General features: G+C 43.9%; 1 long non-coding RNA gene across 2 annotated transcripts in view; it reads right to left on the reverse strand.

The window, feature by feature from the left end:
- Nucleotides 1–361: 361 nt before the first annotated feature.
- LOC137555888 (uncharacterized) overlaps nt 362–25,920 on the reverse strand; it is a 92,117-nt gene continuing 66,558 nt past the window's right edge. For both annotated transcript variants that reach the window (XR_011028558.1, XR_011028564.1), the window contains exons 2-3: nt 19,482–19,519; nt 362–561 (exon numbers count right to left, since the gene is read on the reverse strand). This is a non-coding gene — a long non-coding RNA (uncharacterized lncRNA). The remainder of the gene's footprint in view (nt 562–19,481; nt 19,520–25,920) is intronic.

A 25,920-nucleotide genomic window follows, 5' to 3' on the forward strand; every position in this document is an offset into this window, starting at 1 on the left:
TTCTTTCTAGGCACAGTTTATTTTCACTTATTAACTAAACTGCTGTTATAATTTACATTTTTTTTATTCCATAAGTCCCTATTTGGCTAAATTTCCTTTTCTTTGCACAGCCTAGATACCTGAAAGACCTGTGCACTATCGTTATCAGTGAAAATATCTAGCTCCAAAAAGTACAGCATTTTGTGGTGTAGGTGATGCTATTGAAGTTTTCATCATTTTATCATGTGTTTTTTTTTCATTTCAGGACTTTTGTACCCAACATACAACCACCTGACACCTCCTTTAATCATGTTTCAGTCACCACTACTGAATTCATAGAAGTACTGGAATTTTGCTGTGAAGTTTATAGAACGAGGTGGAATAATTTTCTTTGATGTAGGCAGTGGGAAGCTTGGTATCCATAGTTCTTCATCTGTCACCATTACATCTGTATTTTGCCAGCACAACATTTGTGCGAGGATAGAAACTAATTCCTTGTTATAAAAAAATTCTTACAGACGATCATTAAACTGAGAAACTGGTGGCACGACTATTCAGCAATGTCTAATATCCTGAGCAGCCCTAGGAAGCAAGTGAGAGAAACAGCAGGCTATGAACATTTTAGTATGCTGAGTTGACAATAAATATAAAACTTAACGATATATTGACACACAATGGGCTTGACCTAGTGAGACAGCAACATAAGAGTGATTACGATAATCATAAGCAATACTACTTTAATGAATGATTGATTTAGTTAAAAAAAAAGGCCCCAAAATGTCACCATTCACTAAGTTAGATAATTCATGCATGGATTCATTCGATTTGAGTAAACAAAAACGTTTGCAGGTAGAACCCGGTCTCACAGTGACTCCTGTATTGCCTGATGAAACGGGTTCTACCTACGAAATGCATCACACAGTGGAGTGTACTCTAATAACGTTTTTGTTTACTTGAATTAGACAATTTGTGTCATTGTCTTAGGAGGCAAGTCCACAACTACCTCCAATTTTTAAACTGGTTGTAGTGTATTTTATTCTTCTTGCCGCCTGTTTCACAAATATCTGTTTTGTTCACCCCTGTTGGAGGGCAGTTAATCTTTATTTCTACATCTACAGAAAGCAACTTCTGTCCTTACTCGAGTGGGGTCGGGTTCGTTCTCCCAACCCTTACAGTGGTTGACATAGTGGTAGGTAACCCACACTCGTTTTTCCTTTTTGTCTCTATTGAAAATAAATAAGAAGTGCATTTAACAAACGTGATGGAGTTTGTGATAGTGATGGATATAAAGGTGGATGGATACAAGAATGGAGTTATATAATGAATGGTTGAAGTATAGTAGAAGAAAGTAAGTGATTTGGAAGAGTTAATGTTTTTAAAAGCTAAAAGTAGATGCTCATCTAACAAGTTTATATAGAGAGCTCCAGAGAATCAAAGTAGGTCTGGATAAGTATCAGAACCATGCAGAGGAAATGTTTTGTATGAAGAGAAGATTAGTAACTGACTGGATTGGCAGAGAGAATTTCTTTATGACAACAGAAATACCACACAGGAAGAAAATTAACTGAAGCTAAGTAGCCTGAAATTGAATCTCAGAAAGACGGGGTGCCCGTGAGGAAATTTGCAGCGAAGGAGTAGCAGATGAAATCTAGTGAAAGAGATACACATTGCGGAAGGTCTAATTTATGAAGGACTGTATAGGTGATGGAATGCTTGGTGAACACAAGTTGGGATGACTCCGCAATAGTCAATGTTGCCTAGAAGAGATTTGGGGGCACTACACAGGTAGAAGTGGGGGGACTTGAAGAAGCTGTGGATGTGAATACTGCAATAGAGGTTTGAGATGAGGGTGATACCAAGACTTGTTGAATAGGGAGACTATTTGTGTCATTTACACTTAGACAAATATCAAGGAGTGGATAAGATGGTTAAAGTGTATCTGGGAAGACATGTGACTTGATGAGATAAACATGTTTATTTACGGTGCAAAACATGTTAATAACCAGGATGTTTTTCTTTTTTTATTTTGCTAAGTACATTTTCAGGCATGAAAGTGACAGATTCGCGCTTTTTGGTACCTTGTCAGGAATACAGTAAACATCACTGATTATCAAATTATAGCCATATAGTTTTCCTGCCATAATACAATTTCTGAGGGCAGGGGGAGATAGGAAAAGGTCAATAATTTATGTATTTTAACTCTTGGACTCTTAATAGACTGCAATTGTGCATAGACAATAAAACATAAAATCTACTTTGTAAATGTTTACATATAAAATAAAACCATGGGGTATCTTAAAGAGACTCCGTAACAAAAATTGCATCCTGTTTTTTATCATCCTACAAGTTCAAAGAGCTATTCTAATGTGTTCTGGCTTACTGCAGCACTTTATACTATCACTGTCTCTGTAATAAATCAATGTATCTTTCCCCTATCAGACTTGTCGGCCTGTGTCTGGAAGGCTGCCAAGTTCTTCAGTGTTGTGGTTCTGTGATGCATCTCCCCCCTCCAGGCCCCTCTCTGCACACTGCCTGTGTGTTATTTAGGATTAGAGCAGCTTCTCTCTTCTCTCTTATCTTTTAGAAGCTGGATAAATCGTCCTCTGAGCTGGCTGGGCTTTCACATACTGAAGAATTACAGACAAGGGCAAAGCTGTTTGCAGGAAGAAACAAGCAGCCTGAAACTTCAGTGCATGAGAACAGGGGGAAAGAAACACACAAATGAATGATCTCTTGAGATTCAAAAGGAAGGCTGTATACAGCCTGCTTGTGTATGGATGTATTTTCTATGTGTGGACATACTGTACATCAACCTACTTCCTGTTTTGGTGGCCATTTTGTTTGTTTATAAACAAACTTTTTAAAACTGTTTTTAACCACTTTTAATGCGGCGAGGAGCAGCGAAATTGTGTCAGAGGGTAATAGGAGATGTCCCCTAACGCACTGGTATGCTTACTTTTGTGCGATGTTAACAATACAGATTCTCTTTAAGGGGAGTCTGAAGTGAGTTTTAAAATAAAAATACAAATACTCACCTAAGGAGAGGGAAGGCTCTGGGTCCTGTAAAGCCTTCCCATTCTCCTGCTGGTCTCCTCGTTCACCCGCAGGCTGCTCTGTTCGAATCTCCCGCTGGGGGAGACTTAGGCAATCTTCGTACGCACTCGGGCTCCCCCAAGACCAACGGCTCTGTACTGGGCACGGCTGATTAAGCCAGTGAGGGCGCAGTACGGAGATAAGAAAAGGTCAATCATTTATGTATTTTAACTCTTATACTCTTAATAGACTGCAGTTGAGCACAGACAATAAAACATAAAATCTACTTTGTAAATGTTTAAATATAAAATAAAACCATGGGATATCTTAAAGGGAGTTTGAAGTGAGTTTTAAAATAAAAAACAGATACTCACCTAAGGAGAGGAAAGGCTCTGGGTCCTGTAAAGCCTTCCCATTCTCCTGCCGGTCACCTCGTTCCCCCACAGGCTGCTCTGTTCGAATCTCCCACTGTGGGAGACGTTGGCAATCTCATACGCACTCCAAGACCAACGACTCTGTACTGCACATGCGGGAGTACGTAAGAGAGGGAGCAGTACAGAGTGGCACGTCTTCGGAAGCCCGAGTGTTTCCTAAGACTGCCGAAGTCTCCCCAAGCGGAAGAGAGCAATCCATGACCAATTGGTCGTGGACTGCTAATTGGGGGAGCCTGCGGAGAGACCAGCAGGAGAACTGGAAGGCTCTATAAGACCCATAGCCTTCCCTTTCCATAGGTGAGTATCTGTTTTATATTTTAGAATTCGCTTCAGTGTCACTTTAAAAATAATTTTTAGGAGTAGGAACAGATCCAATTGTTTATCTCATCAGTTTGTTTTTTCCTCAGATTCACTTTAAGTATGGAAAAGTCAAATGACAAAAATAGTTGACTGACAATTAATTTATAGGAGGGGAATTTTACAAAGTGAAAGATAAATATGTGTTGTCCGTATTTAAATGATTTCTGAGACAATACTGGGGAGAAAGAGTTTCTAAAATGCATAAACTAAAAGGGAAAGGTACAGGAATATGGACTGAGCTTTGGAGTCTCCAACAGAAAAGGATGTAAAAAAGGCATTCAAAAAGCTTTTAAATTTGTTGTCTCACAAGTTACTGGTCCCTGATAGGGCAGTTACTCAGAAAAAAAGAGTTTGGGGTAGTTAAAACTGGTCAGTACTCAGTAGTGGCATGTCAAGGAGCAAGCAAAGAGCCTTGTACATTGGGTATGAGGAGGAATCTTGCATGTGTGTAGTAAGAGGGTAGTTGCCAGGGTTGCTCGTAAACAACGCCAGCGCGAATCTACGCGCCGTAGTACGCAACTACGCATCGTAGTTCGTAGGCGAAGTTTAAGAACTACACGTACGCATTTCCGCGAAGTCGTAGTCCCGCTATGCGAAGCTTTGCCCGCTATGCGTAGTTGACGTATGTATTGCGAAGTCAACTACGCGTGCGGTAACTGCGTAGAAATATTATTGCCCTTTTATATGCATACAATTCCGCATTGGAATGTGGAATGTACGCTTATATTAGTTTATATTTGCAAATAGATTGAAGATTATTGCGGAAAATTTTCCGCATAAGGGCATAAGCAGTCGCATCAACTACGCTTCACAATACGCAAAGCTTGCGTATTTTAACACGTAGTCTATGAAATGCAAACGTAGTGAAGTTTCTGATTACATAGCCGTAGATTGCGAAGCGTATTTGCGTAAAAATACGCGTAGTTCCAGCGTAGCGAAGTTGGCTGACTATGACCATCCCTGGTAGTTGCACACATAATATTACCTGAAAGGCTGCGTTGTATGTTATTTGAGGGGTTTTTTGTGTGTGCGTTATTGGTGTGATGTGTTTTTCAAGCGTTTGAGTGTGTTTTAATGCGTTTGTGTTTCACATGTACAAAACGCATATGCATTTTGTGCAGATAACTAGGAAGACAACAGGAAGCGGAAATACATCAAAAACAGGCCCGGATTAACCTCAGAGGAGCCTATAGGCACAGATGTCCTGGCACTTTAGTCTTTGCTCCTCTAGGAATCTACAAACACCCCACTGAACTGCAAGCGTGCTGGCTGTCCCAGCTGTCACTTCCTTCTTACTTACCTTGCCCATCCTAGGTAGCTACAGGTGCCCTTTGATTTTAGGTAGCCAGACGTACCCTCAACGTTATGTAGCTAGAGTTGCCCCCAAGTATTAAGTAGCTAAAGGAACCTCAATATGAAGTAGCGAGAGGTGTCCCCAAGTATCAGGTAGCTAAAGGTGCCCCTGACTGAAGGGAGATCTTGTCAGTTGAATGCCGAGGGCAGGTTGAGCAAGAGATTGCTGTTTAATATCTCATCGGGACTCTGCGTAGGGAGGAAGTTACTTGGGAAGGGGAGTGGGCTGCCTTTCCGTCATCAGGCACCTCTAGGCACGTGCCTACAGTGCCTTATGATAAATCCGGCCCTGATCACAAAACAATTTTTTTTATAAAAATGCATATACAAAATGCATGTAAAACGCATACTATTGCGTTTCCATTGACTTTCATTATGTGCATTTTTGATACGTTTTAGCATATTATGCAACAAAACCAGCATTTTTAAATACGCACACATATGCGTTTATTATATGCATTTTTTTCTGTGGCCCATAGACTTCCATTAGCAGCAAAAATGCAGCGTTTTCCACATCGCTAGCGTTTCTGCTAAGTGTGCACGTAGCCTAAAACAAATATGTAAGGCAAAAGTCAGACTACAAAGGGTCCAGAAATTAGGTAGAATATACAAGGAGGGTTATTCTCTTAAGGCTACACAGGTTCACAGTGTGGTGTGGTATAATAGCGTGTGGCATTATAATGCAAAATGCGCATGTTAACAGTGAACCATGATTTTCACTGACTCTAGAGAATTAGTCTTTTGTGTCATGGAGAGAAAAGGTATAGAGACGCTGGCACTGCAGTTAATCCTCTTAAGGGGATGGGAGGAGGGGGGAGGAGGCGGTACTTTCACACACAGATGGGCATGGATAGTGTGAATCCTCAGCGTGCTCAGGCAGGACAATGTCTACATGTAGGAAGGAGAAGAGAAGCGCCGACACTGCTTTCAATTCCAGCGTTAAGCATACATGCTAAAAACTTTGCATATGAAAAAATAGAAAAGAGCACATACCAAAGGTGGAAGTGGATGAGGTGCGGTGGGTGCTGAGGGAGAGGAGCCTTATGGCCGTTTCATGCTATGCGCTTCTACGGAGGCTGGTAAAGGCAGCCTCCGTAGAAGTGCATAGTGCAAAACGGCTGTAAGGCTCCTCTCCATCAGCACCCACCGCACCTCATCCACTTCCACCTTTGGTATGTGCTCTTTTCTATTTTTTCATATGCAAAGTTTTTAACATGTATGCTTAACGCTGGAATTATGAATAAAAGTGAATGACAGCAGTGCCGGCGCTTCTCTTCTCCTTCCTACAGGAATAGTCTTTTACCACCTAGTATCATACAATTTTGAAATGCAGTTTATATCTTTTATATCATATGTGATTTGTGTTGGTCAAATTTGCCTCAGTTAAGTTCAGATTCCAGTTTACCTGCATTAGCCCCAATGTTCAGGTTAATTCAGGAGTTTTAAGTGTTGGAGTGTTTCCATTGGTGGTAGATTTTTTGTTGTTGGTGGCACTTTTGTAATCTATTTCCACCAGTTTTCTATCCAGTTTCTGTGCTTCAGTTACACTAGATAAAAACATATTGAAAAGCAGATTGTAATGATCTGCTAGTGTGTGAGGGCACTAGCAGACAGACAGTTATTAGACGTTCCCAGGAAAGGGAAGTGCCTACAAACAGTGTCAGTAGAAGGCAGTACTAACACTGAATACAGGTACAGAGAATAGTCAAACAAATCGGGGCAGCAACAGATCAGACAGATAAGGTACAAAATCGGCAGGCAAGATCAAAGTGAGTAATCAGGCAGAGGTCGGCAACAGATCAGATAGGCAGAGGTACAGAATCGGCAGGCAATATCTAAGTGAGTAATCAGGCAGAGGTCGGCAACAAATCAGATTGGCAAAGGTACAGAGTCGGCAGGCAAAGAGAAGTCAGAGAAACAGGCAGAAGTCGAACACAAGTAATTAATATAAATAATAAGCTGATCTAGTATGGAATCCCCGGGGTCCTGCCGGTTCAAGCCACACACGGACTGTCTAAGGTCTGAAGCCTTGACTGCGAAGTGTTAGCTAGAGCAGACAGTGATCAAGTGTCAAAGCAGCACTTAAGAAGCCCGGGTAAGCAGGAGAACATGCCCCTGAACCGCTTGGCCAATCCGGATCCAGAGGTGGACCCATGCATGTCAGCTGACCGGCTGTCAGCTGACACGCTTCCTGAGTGAATAAGAGGAGCGACGCTGACAGCGCGTGAATCCACCCTCCTTCACTCTATGCACAGGAAGCCCAGCCGGAGCGCCACTGATGTCATCCCCAGCCATACAAGCAGACGACCCGGAAGTCGAGGAAGCGCTGCTGGCAGCTGTAGCATTGGTAAGATCCGCAGACCTGACATTACCCCTCCCCTGAGGTGTGGTCTCCGAACACGCCGGAGCAGGTTTATCTGGGTGAGAAGTATGAAATTCAGCATCAACTCATTAGCATGAAGTCTATGAGCCGGAACCCAAGACCTCTCCTTCGGCCCATAACCCTTCCAATGAACCAGATATTGTAGAGAACTCCTCACTCTCCTGGAGTCCAAAATCTTTTCCACCTCATATTCTGGTTCCCCATCAATGATCACAGGAGGGGGGGGGGAGTGGTATCAGCTTCAGATTCTAGCAGAGAGACATGAAAGGACTTAGTTCCTCTCATGGAAGCTGGAAGAGACACTTTGTAAGTCACCTCATTAATTTTTTCAGTAATCCTGTAAACACCAATGTATTTTGGACCAAGTTTGACTGAAGGCTGACGTAGATTTATATTTTTAGTAGACACCCATACTCTGTCTCCGGGTAAAAACTCCTTCTGAGGAGAACAATGGCGATCGGCTTGCCTTTTCTGAGAGGCAACTGCAATTTTCAGATTCTGATTAACTGAGGACCATATTTCCTTCATCCTATTCACCCAACCCTGGAGTGCAGGACAAGGTGTGGATGAAGAAGGGACAAAAGAAAATCTGGGAGACCGTCCAAAGACTACCTGAAATGGAGAGCATTTAGATGAAGCATTCAGCAAGTTGTTATGGGAAAATTCTGCAAATGGAAGAAACTGCACCCAGTCTTCCTGGGACTCAGACACATAACAACGCAAAAACTGCTCCAAGGACTGATTAACTCTTTCCGTCTGACCATTATGTCATACCAATATGGGAACAGAAGCTTTTCCAAAAACATGAAACAAACTGCACCCCTCTGTCAGAGACCACATTTTCAGGTATACCATGCAAACGGAAGATATTTTTGAGGAAGAGATCAGCCAACTCTTTAGCAGAAGGCAGTTAGGCCATTTTGCTAAAACGGTCAACCACCACCCAAATAACAGTTTTCCCACGGGAAGGTGGCAGATCCACTATAAAGTCCATGGAAATGTGTGTCCATGGAGAAGTGGGAATGGGCAAAGGTTGTAGAGTCCCAGCCGGGGGAAACCTGGGCACTTTACTCCTGGCACATACGGAGCATGCTGCCAAGTCCTTGCAATCACTCCGAATGGAAGGCCACCAAAAATGACGTAGGAGTAGATCAAGAGTTCTGGCTACACCTGGGTGACCAGCTACCTTACTGCAATGTAGTTGTTCAAGTACAGATAGACGTAAATGCAGAGGGACAAACAGAAGCTCGGGAGGTTTGTCAGATGGAGCCTCTGCCTGAAACTGAGCAAGTGATTCCAGTATATCAGCTGATATTACTACATGGTCAGACAAAATATTCGTGGGTGTAGCTGACTGAGATACTTCAGCTTTCACATTCCTATTTCTAGGTTTATAAGTAATTAAAAATTTAAAACGTGAAAAGAAGAGAGCCCACCGAGCTTGCCTGGGATTTAGTCTCTTGGCTCCTTCAATATATTCAAGGTTCTTATGGCCTGTGTACACGGTAATGGTATGTTCTGCCCCTTCCAACCAATGCCTCCATTCCTCAAATGCCATCTTGACTGCCAGCAACTCTCTATTGCCAATGTCATAGTTGCGTTCAGCAGAGGAAAACTTCTGTGAAAAAAAGGCACAGGGATGTAGGCGTTCAGGTTGACCAGCGTACTGAGACAAAACAGCACCTACGCCTATTTCTGAGGCGTCAACCTCTACAACAAAGGGGCGGAGTACATCTGCATGTTTTAGAATAGGAGCCGAACAAAAAGCTTCTTTGAGAGTCTGGAACGCCAGAGAAGCTTTTGAGGACCAAGTGGAGGGGTTAGCACCCTTCTTGGTCATGTCAGCCAGAGGAGCTACTATGGACGAAAAGTTGCGAATGAACTTGCGATAGTAGTTCGCAAAACCCAAAAACCTCTGACGAGGTTTAAGACCACAGGGTTGGGGCCATTCCAGAACTGCTGCAACTTTTTTCTGATCCATAGATAGTCCCGAAACGGAAATAATGTAACCTAGAAAGGGAATCTCTTTAACCTCAAATACACATTTCTCCAATTTAGCATAAAGAGAATTCTCCCTAAGTTTTTGTAGAACATATCTCACATGCTGGTGATGTATATGCAGGGACTCAGAGAAAATGAGAATATCGTCAAGATAGACAATGACAAATCTACCGAGCACATCCCTGAATATCTCATTCACAAAGTCCTGGAATACAGCCAGTGCATTACATAACCCAAAGGACATGACTAAATACTCATAGTGACCTTCCTGAGTATTAAAGGCGGTCTTCCACCCGTCCCCCTGTCTGATCCTGATTAAATTATAGGCCCCTTTTAGATCTAACTTAGAGAAGATGTGTGCTCCAGCAACTTGGAAAAACAAATCTTCTATGAGAGGTAACGGGTATCTGTTTTTTTACAGTGATACTATTCAAACCCCTATAATCTATACAAGGTCTGAGACCACCATCCTTTTTCTGGACAAAAAAGAAGCCTGCTCCTGCCGGAGAGCTAGAGGGATGGATGAAGCCCTTTTCCAAATTCTACTTGATATACTCTTTCATTGCCTTTTTCTCAGGACCAGACAGAGGGTAAATATGACCCCTAGGAGGAATGGTACCGGGTCGTAAATCTATGGGGCAATTGAAAGAGCGATGAGGAGGAAGTTTATTTACTGATTGAGGAGAAAATACATCAGGATATTGTTCATATTGCGTAGGTACACCTTTTACAGTTAAATTGACAGAACGTAATGGCAAGTTTTGCAGACAATTTTTCTGACAAAAAGAGGACCAGGACGTGAATTGTCCTATACTCCAATCAAACTGGGGAGAATGTTTTTGTAGCCACTAGCCACGGAAGGCCTAAACAACAGAACATGAGGACATTTTGAGTACATAAAATTGTATCTTCTCGACATGGAACAGACCAATACAGCAAGAGAGCAGTGCCGTTTGTGAGAGTGGTTGTCTCTCCTGTAAAGGAGAATCATCAATTCCTGTGACATACAATTTTCTCTCCATGGATATTAAAGGAATACCCCAATCACAAACAAGACTGAAATCGATGAAGTTCCCTGCTGCTCCAGAGTCTACAAAGGCTTGTGAGGAAAACTCAGACTCCTTCATTAAGACCTTAATGGGTAACTGTAATGATCTGCTCAGATGTCTGCACGGGCAGACAGCTGTTTGTCCATTCCTTAAGTCTGAGGGCTGCAGGTCTCTGGAAAAGTGACCTGTCTTTGCTTTGCAAGTTTCAGACCTGCTCTGCTGCTGAGGAATTTGCATATACTTGTTATGCAAACTGCCTAGCTGCCTCCTTTGAAGGCTTGCAGTATATATACCATGTGCTCCCAGAATCCTTTGCTGGTCATAAAGGTTTGTTCCTGCAAACACACCTAGAGTGTCAGCCTTGCTGTCGTTTGCTAAGATTATCTTAGAGTAATTCCTGGGGACCCTTCTAGTGCAGTCAGGTTGTATTATCTGTTTTGCCTAGTTCTGTCTCTCTGTCTCGATTGCCTTGTCGCCAGCGGCGGTCGACAGGGAATCGTTCTGTCTGTCTGGGAGTGTAGGCCAGAGCTGCAGTTGCTATTGGCTGCTCCATCTGTCTGGATTGCATTAGCCCTAGTGGTAGTGGCAGTGCTTCCTTCTGTATTCTGTCTTAGGGGTGCTAACCAGAGCAGCGGTTGCTACTGGTAGCCCCATCTGTTTGTCTGTTTGGATCGCATTCGCTTTAGCGGTAGAAGCGATGGTTCCTTCTGAACTCTGTCTGGGAGTGTAGGCCAGAGCTGCGGTTGCTGCTGGCTGCTCCTTCTCTCTGTCTTGTCTTGTACGAACGCTGCTGTAGGCTCGGTGAGGTAACCATTTTGCAAGCGTTCGCGTTCTCTATTTCGTGTTTGTGTGTCATTGGTTAGTTAGGGTGGCACTCTTATCACTGGGCGCCTAACGCTCGGTGATCGTGCTTAAACTCGTTCGCTGTTGCGAATGAGTGCGGTGTTCGCGTTTAGTTAGCGTTTGTTATTTTCCTTATTGTTCTTGCTTGCTGTGTCTTTGCTACTCTCGTGCTCTTTCCTGCTCAGTCTTGTGTCACTTCTGGCAATCGCCTCTCTTGTGATTGCGTTCCCACTTTGTTTCCGCTGTTGTGTGTTCACCGTCACTGGGTGGCGACTAGATTGGTGGACACACATTTATTCTGTCTCTGTGCTCTTTCTCTATTAGGGCTATCCAGCCCTACATTGCTTCAACTTGTGCAATTCCCATCTGACATCTGTGGCAGTACAGAGGCTGAGTCCATCTGTACTCCACAGCTCCATCTGTCGATGGGAAGCTCCCTCTACAGGTGCATAGCACCATAGCTGGATCCTATATAATTACACGCTTGTGGAGGATTTCCGCAGTGTCAGCGCGCATCTTGTGCGCTGACCACGGAAATAATTCCGCAAACGTTACAGTAACAGTAATTTATCAAACTTTCGGAGTGACAGAAGATCGCCTAGGGGTGCACCCCTGACAGAACCTAGGTGGAGGAGTTTTCCGACTTTTTAATACAATTCTGAACAACATGCCATTTTTCCCCACAATATAAGCATAAACCCTCCTGTCTTCTTCTCTGTCTTTCTACTTCTGAAAGTTTAGTATGACCTAGCTGCATAGGTTCATCACCTTGTGTACTAGGTGTACTGGAAACAGGCACAGCAGGATGAGAAAATGGCCGAGATCTGCTTTGTTGGTGATAGCGGACTCTGCAGTCAATTTTAATAGCAAGAGAGATTGCCTCGTCCAGTGTTCGGGTGCTCAGGATGACCAATTAACAATTCAGTATTCTTGTCAGACAAACCCATAAGAAATTGGTCAAGCAGAGCATAATTCTCCCACCTAGAGGCACTAGCCCATTTTCTGAACTCCGCTGCGTATTCCTCCGCAGTATTACGTCCCTGACGGAGGTTACGGAGCTTCCTAACAGCAGTGGCAGCAACGTCAGGATCATCATAAATTATTGCCATAGCATCGAAAAAAACAGATTTGAGTGCCTCGTGTTCTGGTGGTAAATTGTATGCCCAGGTCTGTGAATTACCCTGCAAGAGTGTTTTGATTAGGGTAACCTTTTGATGCTCGTTGCCTGAACAATTAGGTCTGATTTCGAAGTAAGACTGGCAGCGACTCCTGAAATTGCGGAAATCGCTCCTATGTCCAGAGAACTTCTCAGGCAACGGCATTTTGGGCTCAGATACCAGTTGTACTGGTAGAACAGGTTGACCTGGCTGTTGCGGCTGCAGTCCGCGAACAGCCTGAGACAAACTGTCCAATTGCCGCTGCTGGTTGGTTACGGTATTACTCAGGTTACCAACCGCAAGTGTAAGGGCTTGAACTTGTTTGCAAAGTTCTTCCATATTAATGTTATGGTCTGCTCTAATGTATGAGGGCACTAGCAGACAGACAGTTATTAGACATTCCCAGGAAAGGGAAGTCTCTACAGACAGTGTCAGTAGAAGGCAGTACTAACACTGAATACAGGTACAGAGAATAGTCAAACAAATCGGGGCCGCAACAGATCAGACAGATAAGGTACAGAATCGGCAGGCAAAGAGAAGTCAGAGAAACAGGCAGAAGTCAAACACAAGTAATCAATATAAATAATAAGCTGATCTAGTATGGAATCGCCGGGCTCCTGCTGGTTCAAGCCACACACAGACTGACTAAGGTCTGAAGCCTTCACTGCGAAGTGTTAGCTAGAGCAGACAGTGAGCAAGTGTCAAAGCAGTGCTTAAAGAGAATCTGTACTCTAATATTCTTACAATAAAAAGCATACCATTCTATTCATTATTTTCTCCTGTGCCCCTCTGTGCTGTTTCTGCCACTCTCTGCTGCAATCCTGGCTTGTAATTAACAGTTTTAGGCAGTGTTTACAAACAAACTAACCAGCTTCTAATAGGCTCAGCTAAGCATAGTGTGTGAGTCATTCATAGTATGCAGGGGGCCTGCAGAGGGTGTGTATCGCTTCTACCAATCACAAGCAGCCCTGCACATTCCACACAATCAAGCTTTAGCCCGACAAACAGGACAGAGGAAAGATACATTGATTTATTACAGAGACAGTGCAGTTAGGAAAGACTGCAGTAAGCCAGAACAGATTAGAACAGGCATAGGAACTTATAGGATAGAAGAACTAAGGCTGAAAAATTTGTTACAGAGTCTCTTTAAGAAGCCCGGGTAAGCAGGAGAACACGCCCCCAAACTGCTTGGCCAATCCAGATCCGGAGGTGGACCCATGCATGTCAGCTGACCCGCTGTCAGCTGACACACTTCCTGAGTGAATAAGAGGAGCGACGCTGACAGCGCGTGCGTCCAGCCTCCTTCACTCTATGTGCAGGAAGCCCAGCTGGAGCGCGCTGACGTCATTCCCAGCCATACGAGCAGACGACCCGGAAGTCGCGGAAACGCTGCTGGCAGCTGCAGCGTTGGTAAGATCCGCAGACCTGACACAGATAATAACAAATGAGGCATGCGAAAGCAAATGCTTATTTGCATGAGCAATGTCTCGTGATTAGCCAATAGGCCAAATTTGCAAAGCCAGATTTGTCAGGTTCACTTGGTTGATGCACACATGTTCTTTCTCTGATTGTAGTTAATAACAAATGACAACAGTTGACAAGACGCAGTTAAATAGCCACTCAAATGTTAGAAATCTAAATGTCAGCAAGATTCAGGTTTCTTTGGCTCACCTTGAATGAAGATTGTTTGGGTTGAACTTGGGGTTGACTACAATTTGAACACCAACATTATTTATGCTATCATTCTTAGGAATTGTTGAAGATAATTTAGTAAATTAGGCCCTGCGTGACTGCATTTCACACAGCAGGAAAGAAAAATCAAATTCCAGTTTTCCAGTTTATAAGCAGGCACGTAAGCATGCTTGTTCACATAATGTTTAACAATAGCTAGCATACCCTCACTAATAGATATTTTAATTAATACATATGGAGATGAACATATAACTGAATGATCATTACATTCAATTAAATTGAAGAGAAAATCTACTATTTTTTTTTAAGGCCGCTTTCACAGTAGGACGTTGCGTTTTGATGCAACGTTAAAGTCGCAACGCAAATTACAACGCACTGCACCAAAATAGTCGCAACGCAACTTAATGCCTTGTTATGGTCGCATACAGTAGAGCATACAGGCAATGAAAAGTATGTTTCCAAGTCATTACTGAGCATGTGCAAACAGTCCAACACAGCTAATAACGTGTATAACGCACTGCATGCAGTACTTCCACTTAACGGGGCAATTAAGGTAGAAGTCAGTGCACAGGACTGTGACCTAAGCATTTAGAGTGCAGTAGCCCAATGTAAGTCCACACTGTATCCAAAAAAGAAGAAAAGGTGGGCACACACATCTAATGCAAAAATTCAATTTCATTTATTATTTAGAAAAGTTAAAGGTACAGTACCATTGCTGAAGAGAGTACAAATCAGTGGGGGATAGGTCTACAGCTGTTTCACGCCAATAGTATGTGGCGCATCATCAGGCCTGATGATGCGCCACACACTATTGGCGTGAAACAGCTGTAGACCTATCCCCCACTGATTTGTACTCTCTTCAGCAATGGTACTGTACCTTTAACTTTTTCTAAATAATACATGAAATTGAATTTTTGCATTAGATGTGCGTGCCCACCTTTCTCCTTTTTTGGATTCACTTAACGGGGCATTGGTTTTTCATTGCAGTGAGTTATTCTGTGTTAAATGTTGTTTTAATGTGCGCCTTTAACGTTGCACTGTGAAAGAGGCCTAAATGAACTCCCTTCAGTTTAATACATTACAAGGAATGTGTCATATATTATTTGCAATATGTTACATTAGTGTTACAAGCACAGCTCAGCCTTCCCCCCAGCAAAGGGGGTATTGTTTGGCATGCATTTGTAATGGCAGCGGCCACATTTCGGTGCAGGGTGAAGCCAAAAGACAGCTCACCCTGCTACAGGCAGACTCCTAGTCAATGCTATTCCCCCTCTGAGTTGTCGCAACTCGGGGAATACATAAGTCGGGAACCTAATTAACTCCCTTTTTTTTTCTAATAAGAGCTCCAGCTATCACCGGAACCCAAGTTAGTCACTGAGTGCCGTTATAGCCATAATTCTCATTGCGGCCTATGGTAGCACTCAAATGCTCGGCGCAGCACTACACTGAAATGAACTGATTCGTATTGGTTGTGTGGGATTTCTGATTAATACACTTGCTGCTCCAATAGAGTTACTGGGCAGGCTGCTGTGAATAACTAATTACACATACAGGGACATTACTGGACAGTGTGTATTTTAAACAGAGCACAAAAAAGTGCAGATTTCATACCCTTAAAATACATGAAAAGCAGGCTGAAAACAGAAATGTAGAGATAAATAACATTACATTACTAACTGAATTGTGCACCATAGACATATATTGCAGGATTTTTTTGTTTTTTTGTTACAACTGTAGAATTTCACTTTCTTTAAAATTGCTTTTCTTGGAAATTAAATTATCTAGCAGCAAAATATGCAATTTAAAACTGTGCAAATAAATGTAATTCCACTTCTAAAGACACAGAGTTAGAGTTAAGATCTTATAAATTAAATCTACCTGTAGTTGTTCAGCTGCTATTCAGTCATATCTGACTCTTTGCTACCCCATGGACCACAGCATGACAGGCCCCTCTATCCTCTACTGTCTCTCGAAGCTTTTGCAAGTACAGGTTTGTTGCTTCCATGATACTATATAGCCATCTCATTCTCTGCCGAGATGGCTCCTTTTGCCCTTATTCATTCCCAGCATCAGGGTCTTCTCCAATCAGTGCTGCTCGTAATGGAAAAATCTACGCTTACGGATCATTACGCGTAATTTTACGCTATTACGCATTACGCAATTACGGTTACGGCGTAGGAAATTATCTACGGTACATCACTGTAATTACGCGTAAACTTACGCAATTACGCATAAGGATACCGTAATGAAGGCGCTTACACTACGATGTTACGCGTAGTGCCGTAATGACCATTCATGCGTATTTTTGGACGCATGCGGACGATATGTACGCAATAGCCGTCAATGTGACAGTTATTGCGTACATATCATTCGTATGCGTCAAAACGTACGCTTATACTGAAGGGCGGGAGAAGATACTATTGGTTGCTTAGGATGTTGACTGATTGGCTACTCTTAGAAAATGGGAGATTTTACGCTAGTAATTACGCGTAAAATTACGCGTAAGTGTTCGTAAAATTACGCATGCCTAGCAATTACGGTAGACAGTGTAATTACGATACCACTTACGGTCTTACGCGTAAATAATTACGCGTAAGATCGTAAGTTATGCGTAACGCTTACGCGTAAATTTACATTGAATTACGATGCGTAATTACGCTCATGCGTAATTTCGGCCCAGCACTGTATCCAATGATTCCTTCCTTCCCATTGTGAGTCCAAAGTATTTCAGCTTCATTTTCAGCATTGCTCCTTACAATGAACAGTCAGGGTCAATTTCTTTAAGGGTTGACTGATTGGAAGGAACGTCTTGCAGTCCAAGGGACTCTCAAGTCTTCTCCAGCACCACAATTCGAAGGCATCAATTTTTCGGCATTCCTTATGGTCCAACTCACATAACCATACATTACTACTGGAAAAACCATGGCTTTGAACATACAAACCTTTGTTGACAAGGTGAGATCTTTGCTTTTTATTGCAATGTCAAAGTTTTTCATTTCTTTCCTTGAAAGGAGTAAACACCTTTTAATTCCATGGCTGCATTCTCTGTTTGCAGTGATCTTGGAGCCCAAGTACACAAAGTCTGATAGTACTTCAATTTCTCCCCCCTCTATATGCCAGGAAGGCATGGGTCATGATGCCATGATCTTTTTTTTTTTTTAATTGAACCATAGGCCACCTTTTGCACTCTCTGCTTTGACCTTCATCAAAAGGTTTCTTAATTCGTCTTCACTTTCTGCGATAAGAGAGTCGTATCATCTGCATATCTGAGGCTGTTAATATTTTTTCCAGCAATCTTAATTCCAGCTTTTGCTTCATCCAGTCCAGCATTTTGCATGATATACTCTGCATAGAATTTAGGTGACAATAGGGTGACAATATACAGCCTTGTCGTACTCCTTTTCCAATATTGAACCCATCAGTTGTTCCATGTTCAGTTCTCACAGTTGCTTCTTTCCCTGCATAGAAGTTCCTCAGGAGACATGTTAGGTGATCTTGCACTCGCATCTCTTTAAGAACTTTCTGCAATGTATTGTGATCCACACAGTTAAGGGCTTTGCTATAGTCAATGAAGCAGAAGTAAATGTTTTTCTGGAATTCCCTTGCTTCTTCCATAATCCATTGAAGTTTGTCAATTTGATCTCTGATTGCCCTGTCTCTTCCAAAACCAGCTTGCTCTTCCGGTAGTTCTCGCCTGAAAAATCTTGAGCATGACCTTGCTAGCTTGTGAAATGAGGGCAATTGTTCGGTAGTTGGAACATTCCTTGGCATTGCTCTTCTTGGAATTGGGATGTTAACTGACCTTTTCCAGTCCTGTTGCGTTTTCCAAATCTGCTGGTATATTGAGTGCTGCACTTTAACACCATCATCTTTTGCTATTTTAAGTAGTTCAACTGTATTCCATATTCTCAACTAGCCTTGTTGTTCCTTTCCTTTCTAAAGCCCGCTGAATTCACTCTCTAGAAGTCTGGCTCTAGCTCAAAAATCGTATCCTCAGGGTTATCAGTGAAGTTGAGATCTTGTTTGTACAATTCTTCAGTATATTCTTGCCACCTTTTCTTAGTCTCTTCCACGTCTGTTATGTTCCTACCTTTTTGCCTTTTGTCATGCACGTTTAAGTGTAAAATGTTCCCTTGATATCCCTCATGTTCATGAAAATTTTCCAGTTTTCGCTCTCTGTTGTTTTCTTCTATTTCCATGCATTGCTGGTTTAGGAATGCTTTCTTATCTCTCCTTGCTATTCACTGGAAATCTGCATTCAATTGGTGATATTGTTCCCTTTCTCCTTTGCCTTTTGCATTCCTTCTTTCCTTAGCTATTTGTAAAGGCTCATTAGACAGCCATTTTGATTTCTTACTCTTTTTTTGCTTAGTTTTGTTGTTGCTGCCTCTTGCACAATATTATGAACCTCTGTCCCTAGCTCCTCAGGTACTCTGTCCTCCAGATCTAATCCCTCAAATCTATTTTTCACCTCCACTGAATTTCATAAGGAATATTATTGTAAGATCATAGGGGCACTCATGGTGGCGGAACGCCGAGACCCGGGCTGAGGCGCAAGCTTCTGGGTCTCGGCAAGCCGCTGACATCACTGGAGTGCAGCCTGGCACTCAGCTCCCAATGGATAGGCGGTGGACGTGCTCTTAGTATGCGCTCCACCGCTGTAAACAATAACCACATAGTATTTCCTTTTGGACAAGGACACTTGCCTGTAATTCAGGCTGTTAGTGGCAGTGCACCTGATTCAAGAAGTGGCAGTAAAATTGATGGGACATTTTACGGGGGTTTACGTAAGCAACTTAAGTGTATGTAAAATCTTAGTGTGCAGTAAAGTTAACATGCACAAATCAGTTTTACAGAGGCTGGTGTAAGCAACGCAATCACTTGCAAAATTTATGAGTGCACAAAACTCATGTAACTTTTACCAGCATCTTTGCAAACAAAGTATTGTTCATTGTGCAACAATGTGCGCATCGCAAGTATGACATACATTAAGCAAATGGCATAAATCCCAATTAACAAGCAATGGGCATATTGTGTACACAATGCGTGTTGCGCTATTTGTGCAATGAACACAAGCACACAAATTTTATATACGCTTTGTGAATCAAGGCCAATGTGAGCAGAAATAAGCACATGTAATGTAAGCAAGCTTTGAATTACATAATTATGCTCATTACAAATATTGATGGTAATGTACCTTTTGTCTTGATTTGCTTTAATCTCTCCCTAGATGACCTGTAAAAAAATGGAAAAAAAGACAATCCATCTGAAAAATGTCAGTAGAGGTTAGCATAAAAAAAGGCTAAAAGGCTAAAAGCTATGTAAGCTTCTTGTTCCTGCAAAACTTCTCTAATTGCTTATGCCAAGTGGTCCAATTAGTTTCTTGATGTGACAGCCACCAATCACATTTTACAAATGAATAGGCTATGCAAGTGGACTAAAATAACACCCTCATGCAAAATACAGTGACAGCTACATGCTGACAGGGCATATCTAATGTGCATCAGACACATACAATAATAAATCATATGCTATTGACTTACATGAAGCAGAGCATAGAATAGATTTCATGTCAAGTGCTCAGGTATACTTAGGTCCATAAAGGACTTCATTTTTATGTAATACCTAGTTGTTGTTTTTTCACTTTGTAAAGATGATACATTGCTGCAATCAAAGCATTTGCTTTCATTAGAGAAAATGTATTTCCTTACTATTGCATGTAAGAATGTGCTTCATCCTTAATATTCAGCTAATGAACTACTCTACATTTCATTAAAAATACAGATTTTCAAACCAGCCTGCATCTTTCTAACAATTTGAATGCTATTCTAGTAAACCATTAAGCTACTATGCACATAGTACAGTTTCCTCACCTAAAATAATCATAAATTATCATTTCAGCCGAGAATCTACTTTTAGTATATTTTAGTATAGTGTTATCTAACGTCCCTGATCTCCTTTTTAGTGACTCCCCTAGTTATATTCCACTCATTTGGTTACTATTGCAGTTCCTGCAGAAAGCTGCAGGAGTACATCTCCACCTCATTCTCTTGCTTCCTTTCCTGCTCACCATAGGACAGAGGGCAGAAAGCCAAGCAGTTCATCTGTACAGCAATCAGTACTAAACTGTAATTTAACCACTTAAAGTGGACCCACATTAAAAATACAAGATTTCAGAAATAAAATCTATTTTCTAAATTATAATAATAAATAGCCTTTTTTCAGCTGCTTGATGACAAATATAAAATATTTTACATTTATTGGAGGAACCCCTTCCTTCCTTTCAAATTGCCGGGACAAAATCCGGCAAACTGGTGGAGTAGATGGTGTCCGGCAATGGAGGAATTGCTAATGGCTGCCCCCAGAATAACCCTAGTTATAAAAAGAGAAGGGTGAAAAGCATGCACTGAAATAATCATAGGTTTGAAGGAGTGTTTATCTTTGTATGTGTCAGAGTGGTGCAACAAAATATTTTTAATAAAAAAAAAAATGTTTGGTTTGGGTCCGCTTTAACCACTTGCCGACCGCGCACTCATACCGCGCGTCGGCAAAGTGGCAGCTGTAGGACCAGCTGCAGGCTAATTAATCAGGAAGCAGCCGCTCGTGCGAGCGGCTGCTTCCTGTCAATTCACGGCGGGGGGCTCCGTGAATAGCCTGCGGGCCGCCGATCGCGGCTCGCAGGCTAAATGTAAACACAAGCGGAAATAATCCGCTTTGTTTACATTGTATGGCGCTGCTGCGCAGCAGCGCCGTAAGGCAGATCGGCGATCCCCGGCCAATCAGCGGCCGGGGATCGCCGCCATGTGACAGGGGACAGCCTGTCACTGGCTGCACAGGACGGATAGCGTCCTGTGCAGCCCAGATCGCCAGGGGGGACAGGGAGGAGAGGGAGGGGGGAATCTCGCCGCGGAGGGGGGCTTTGAGGTGCCCCCCCCCCGCAACACCCATCAGGCAGGAGCGATCAGACCCCCCCAGCACATCATCCCCTAGTGGGGAAAAAAGGGGGGCGATCTGGTCGCTCTGCCTGCACCCTGATCTGTGCTGAGGGCTGCACAGCCCACCCAGCACAGATCAGCTAAAACAGCGCTGGTCCCTAAGGGGGGGTAAAGGGTGGGTCCTCAAGTGGTTAATTACATTGTATCGTATTAAAACATCATGTTTGAGCCTGTTAGCAGCAACATGATGTTTTAATACGTTGCTTGTTCCCACCGCCGCTCCGCACGTGTGTGCACTGCTCCCGCCGCCGTTTCTGTTGGGATTCCGTGTTCAGCAATTGGGGAGGAGGTCCTCTACCCAATTGCAATGACTGGAATGAAAAAAACGCATTTAAAATAAAAAAAAATTCTTAGCAAAATGTACTTCCCACAGAAAGCCTAATTGGTGGTGAAAAAAATGAGGTATAGGTCATTTTCTTGTGATAAGTAGTAATAAAGTTATTAGGGAATAAAAGGGAGGAGCACTGACAGGTAAAAATTGCTCTCGTCCGTTAGGGTAAAAACCCTTGGGGGTGAACTGGTTAAAGTGATTAGGAAAAATACATTTGGGTGACATTTATCTCAGGTCTGTATTGACCTTTATGAAGAAAGCAAAACTGTACCAGTGCCCACTATTTATCATGCGCCACGGGCACCCAAATTACCCCTTGATGACAACATTTCAATAGATGCCTATGGCACCAGCTGGTCATTGGGTGACTGGGGTTCAAATTCAGAAAAGGGGGTGGAGACACAGCCAATCAGATTTGTTTAATTTCAATGCAAATTATTGATTCCAAAGACCGCAATGCTCACCAGAGATGGACTGAACCTCCGGTTGTCGGTTCGCGAACACGAACTTCCGCAAACTTCTGCGAACCGCAATAGACTTCAATGGGGAGGCGAACTTTGAAAACTAGAAACATTTATGCTGGCCACAAAAGTGATGGAAAAGATGTTTCAAGGGGTCTAACACCTGGAGGGGGGCATGGCGGAGTGGGATACAGGCCAAAACTCCCCAGGAAAAATCAAATGTGATGCACAGCAGCGTTTTAAGGGCAGAAAACACTTTTTATTGCTAAATTGGAGGCCTAAAGAGCTTTAAAACATCTTGCATGTGTATACATCAATCAGGGAGTGTAATTAGTGTACTGCTTCACACTGACAGACCAAACTCACTGTGTAACGCACCGCAAACAGCTGTTTTTGTAGTGACGGCTGTGCTGGACTGATGTGCACCAGAATCCAGGCGATAGAGGTTTTCAAGCCCATATGGTCGGGCTGAGGTAGCTGAATGACAGAACAACAGTGACTGAGTGTCCAGCTAATTGAATTTGGTCTGTCCACAATGAAGCAACAACCTTATTATCTATCTTCTTGGGTCAGGTGTGCCCCCCAACACACTCATATAGCCGGCGGTCATTGCTTCATTGTGATACGCAAGCCCCTTCACCGCGGCAAGGTAATGATCACGAAGGGGAATTGACACATGTACATGCCTTTTGTTTTGTTGTTGCAGCTGCAGTGCAGCCAGAAAAATTAGGCAGGCATGTACACGCACCAGAATTATTATAGCGGCCGCTGCTAGCAGCGGCCTTAAAAATTCAGGAATCCACCTGGAGTCCTGGTGGACCCTGTTGGTGGTGGCAGTCAAGCTGCCTGCAGGCAGAGATGCTGTGTGGGGACCGACTTAGTCTTCGGGCAGGCAGTAACCCTCCGGGATCTATGCCTCATTCATTTTGATAAAGGTGAGGTACTGAACACTTTTGTGACCTAAGTGACTTTTCTTCTCAGTGACAATGCCTCCAGCTGCGCTGAAGGTCCTTTCTGACAGAACGCTTGAGGCAGGGCAAGACAGAAGTTGCATGGCAAATTGTGACAGCTCTGGCAACAGGTCAAGCCTGTGCACGCAGTAGTCCAGGGGTTCATCGCTGCTTGCAGTGTCTACATCCACACTTAAGTCCAGGTAGTCAGCTACCTGCCGGTCGAGGTATTGGTGAAGGGTGGATCCAGAAGCGCTAAGGCGAGGCATTGGACTAAAGAATGTCCGCATGTCCGACATCACTATGAGATCGCTAGAGCGTCCTGTCCTTGCCTGCATGGACATGGGAGAGGGTTTACTGACAGTGGTACCGTTATTCTGTTGTGCTGAGACATCACCCTTAAACGCACTGTAAAGCATAGTTGCAAGCTTGTTCTGCATATGCAGCATCCTTTCTGCCTTCAGGTGAGTTGGTAAAATGTCCGCCACTTTGTGCCTATACTAGTAGCCTAGGTCTAGTAGCATGGCCACCCAGTACAGCTCATTCTCCTTGAGTTTTTTTATAAGGAGGGTCCCTCAATAGGCTGGACAGCATGAAAGATGCCATCTGCACAAAGACATACTATCCAACTCGTCTTGCTCTACCTCAGTGATGTCAGGTAAGTTCTCCTCCTCCCCCAGCCACGAACAATACCACGGGAGTGTTGAGCAGCACAAGCCCCCTGCGACACCTGCTGCGGTTGTTCTTCTGCTGCCTCCTCCTAAAAAAACACCTTCCTCATCATCTGACTCCTCTTCCCCACACGACTCTTCCTCCTCCTCCTCCTCCCCCCTCTGTGCTGCCGCAGGTGTTGAGGAAACATCTGGTTCTGATGAGAATTGATCCCATAACGCTTCCTTCTGTAACTGTTCCTGTTCATGCTCATCCACAGCTTGATCCACCACTCTACGCACGGCACGCTCCAGGAAGAAGGCATACGGGATCAAGTTGCTGATGGCGCCTTCACTGCGACTCACCATGTTTGTCACCTCCTCAAACGGCCGCATGAGCCTGCAGGCATTTCGCATGAGTGTCCAGTTTTTCGGCCAGAACATCCCCATCCCCCAGAGCATGTCCTTCTACTGTAGTTGTAGAGATACTGGGTGATGGCTTTCTCCTGTTGTAGCAGGTGGTCGAACATCAGGAGGGTCGAATACCAGCGAGTAGTAATACTATTGCAAATCAAGCTCCTCACCGGCAAGTTGTTTCTCCGCTGAATATCGGCAAAACGTGCCATAGCCGTGTAAGACCGCCTGAAATGCCCACACAACTTCCTGGCCTGCTTCTGGACGTCCTGTAAGTCTGGGTACTTACACACAAATCTCTGGATTATGAGATTGAGCACATGTGCCATGCAGGGTACATGTGTCAACCTTCCCAAATTCATAGCAGAAATGAGATTGCTGCCATTGTCATACACCACCACGCTGCCAATCTCCAGTTGGTGCGGGGTCAGCCACTGATCCACCTGTTTGTTCAGAGCAGCCATGAGAGCTGCTCCAGTGTGACTCTCCGCTTTGAGGCAAGACATGTCTAAGATGGCGTGACATCGTCGTACCTGGCATGCAGCATAGGCCCTGGGGAGCTGGGGCTGTGTACCTAGGGAGGGCATCGCAGCACCAGTAGAGTTGCACTGTCACTCAGCCAAGGAGGAGGAGAAGGAGGATGACAGCAAAGAGGATGTAGCAGGACGAGTAGGAGGAGAAGGAGAGGAGGTGGCAGCTGGCCTGCTTGCAAGCCGTGGAGGTGTCACAAGTTGGTCCGCTGCACAGCCACGTACTCCCTGCTTGCCATCGGTCACCAGCTTGACCCAATGGGCTGTATAAGTAATGTACCTGCCCTGACCGTGCTTGCCAGGCCAGGCATCCGTAGTCAGATGGACCCTTGACCCAAGGCTGTGTGCCAGAGCTGACACCACTTGCCTTTTTACTTCCCGGTACAGTTTGGGTATCACCTTTTTTGAGAAATAATTGCAGCCTGGTATCTTCCACTGCAGTGTCCCAATGGCCACAAATTTTCGGAAGGCCTCAGAGTCCACCAGCTGGTATGATAACAGCTGGTGGGATAACAGTTCCGCCAAGTCAGCTGTCAGATGCCTGGCAAGGGGGTGACTGGCAGACATTGGCTTCTTCCACTCAAAGATTTCCCTCACAGACACCTGGCTGCTGCTGTGTGCAGAGGAGCAGGAACCGCTCAAGGTGAGAGGTGGAGTGGAGGAGGGTGGCTGTGATTGTGAAGGTGCAAGGGAGAAAGCGGCTGAAGTTGAGAAGGAGGATGGCTTTGCTTTTGTGTGCTGCTAAAATAGTCAACCACGTCCTGACAATCTTGGGAGTTGATGGGGCGTGCCTTCTTCTGAGCACTGTACTTTGGTCTAGGGCTGCACGAAATCACATCAGCATGACCTCGAACAGACCTCCCGGGTGGCCTGCCTCTGGGTCTGCCTCGGCCTCTGCATGTTGTTTTTTTTCCATATCGGGAGGGATGAATTGAAAGGTATGCACTGACTTGACTAATACAATGTGCAGTCACACAGGTGCAGTGAAAGGTATGCAGTGACTGGTATTACAATACAATGTGCAGCTGTCACACAGGTGCAGTTAACAGGTATGCAAAGACTGGTATACTAAACAGTGTGCGGTCACACAGGTGCAGTGAACAGGTGTGCAGGGATTGGTATTACAAATGTGCAGCTGTCACACACAGGTACCATGAACAGTAGGGATGGTCGGAATGCCAATTTCCGATTCCGTGGTAAATCTGCATTCCGTCATGTACCGATTACCGATTCCGCTTTCCGCTACCAATTTCCGCATTCCAAGGCGGAATTTCCGCCGGAAATCGCGGAAATTCCGCCCGACTT

This window comes from Hyperolius riggenbachi, chromosome 1, assembly GCF_040937935.1.
Source record: "Hyperolius riggenbachi isolate aHypRig1 chromosome 1, aHypRig1.pri, whole genome shotgun sequence".
NCBI classification, from domain to species: domain Eukaryota; kingdom Metazoa; phylum Chordata; class Amphibia; order Anura; family Hyperoliidae; genus Hyperolius; species Hyperolius riggenbachi.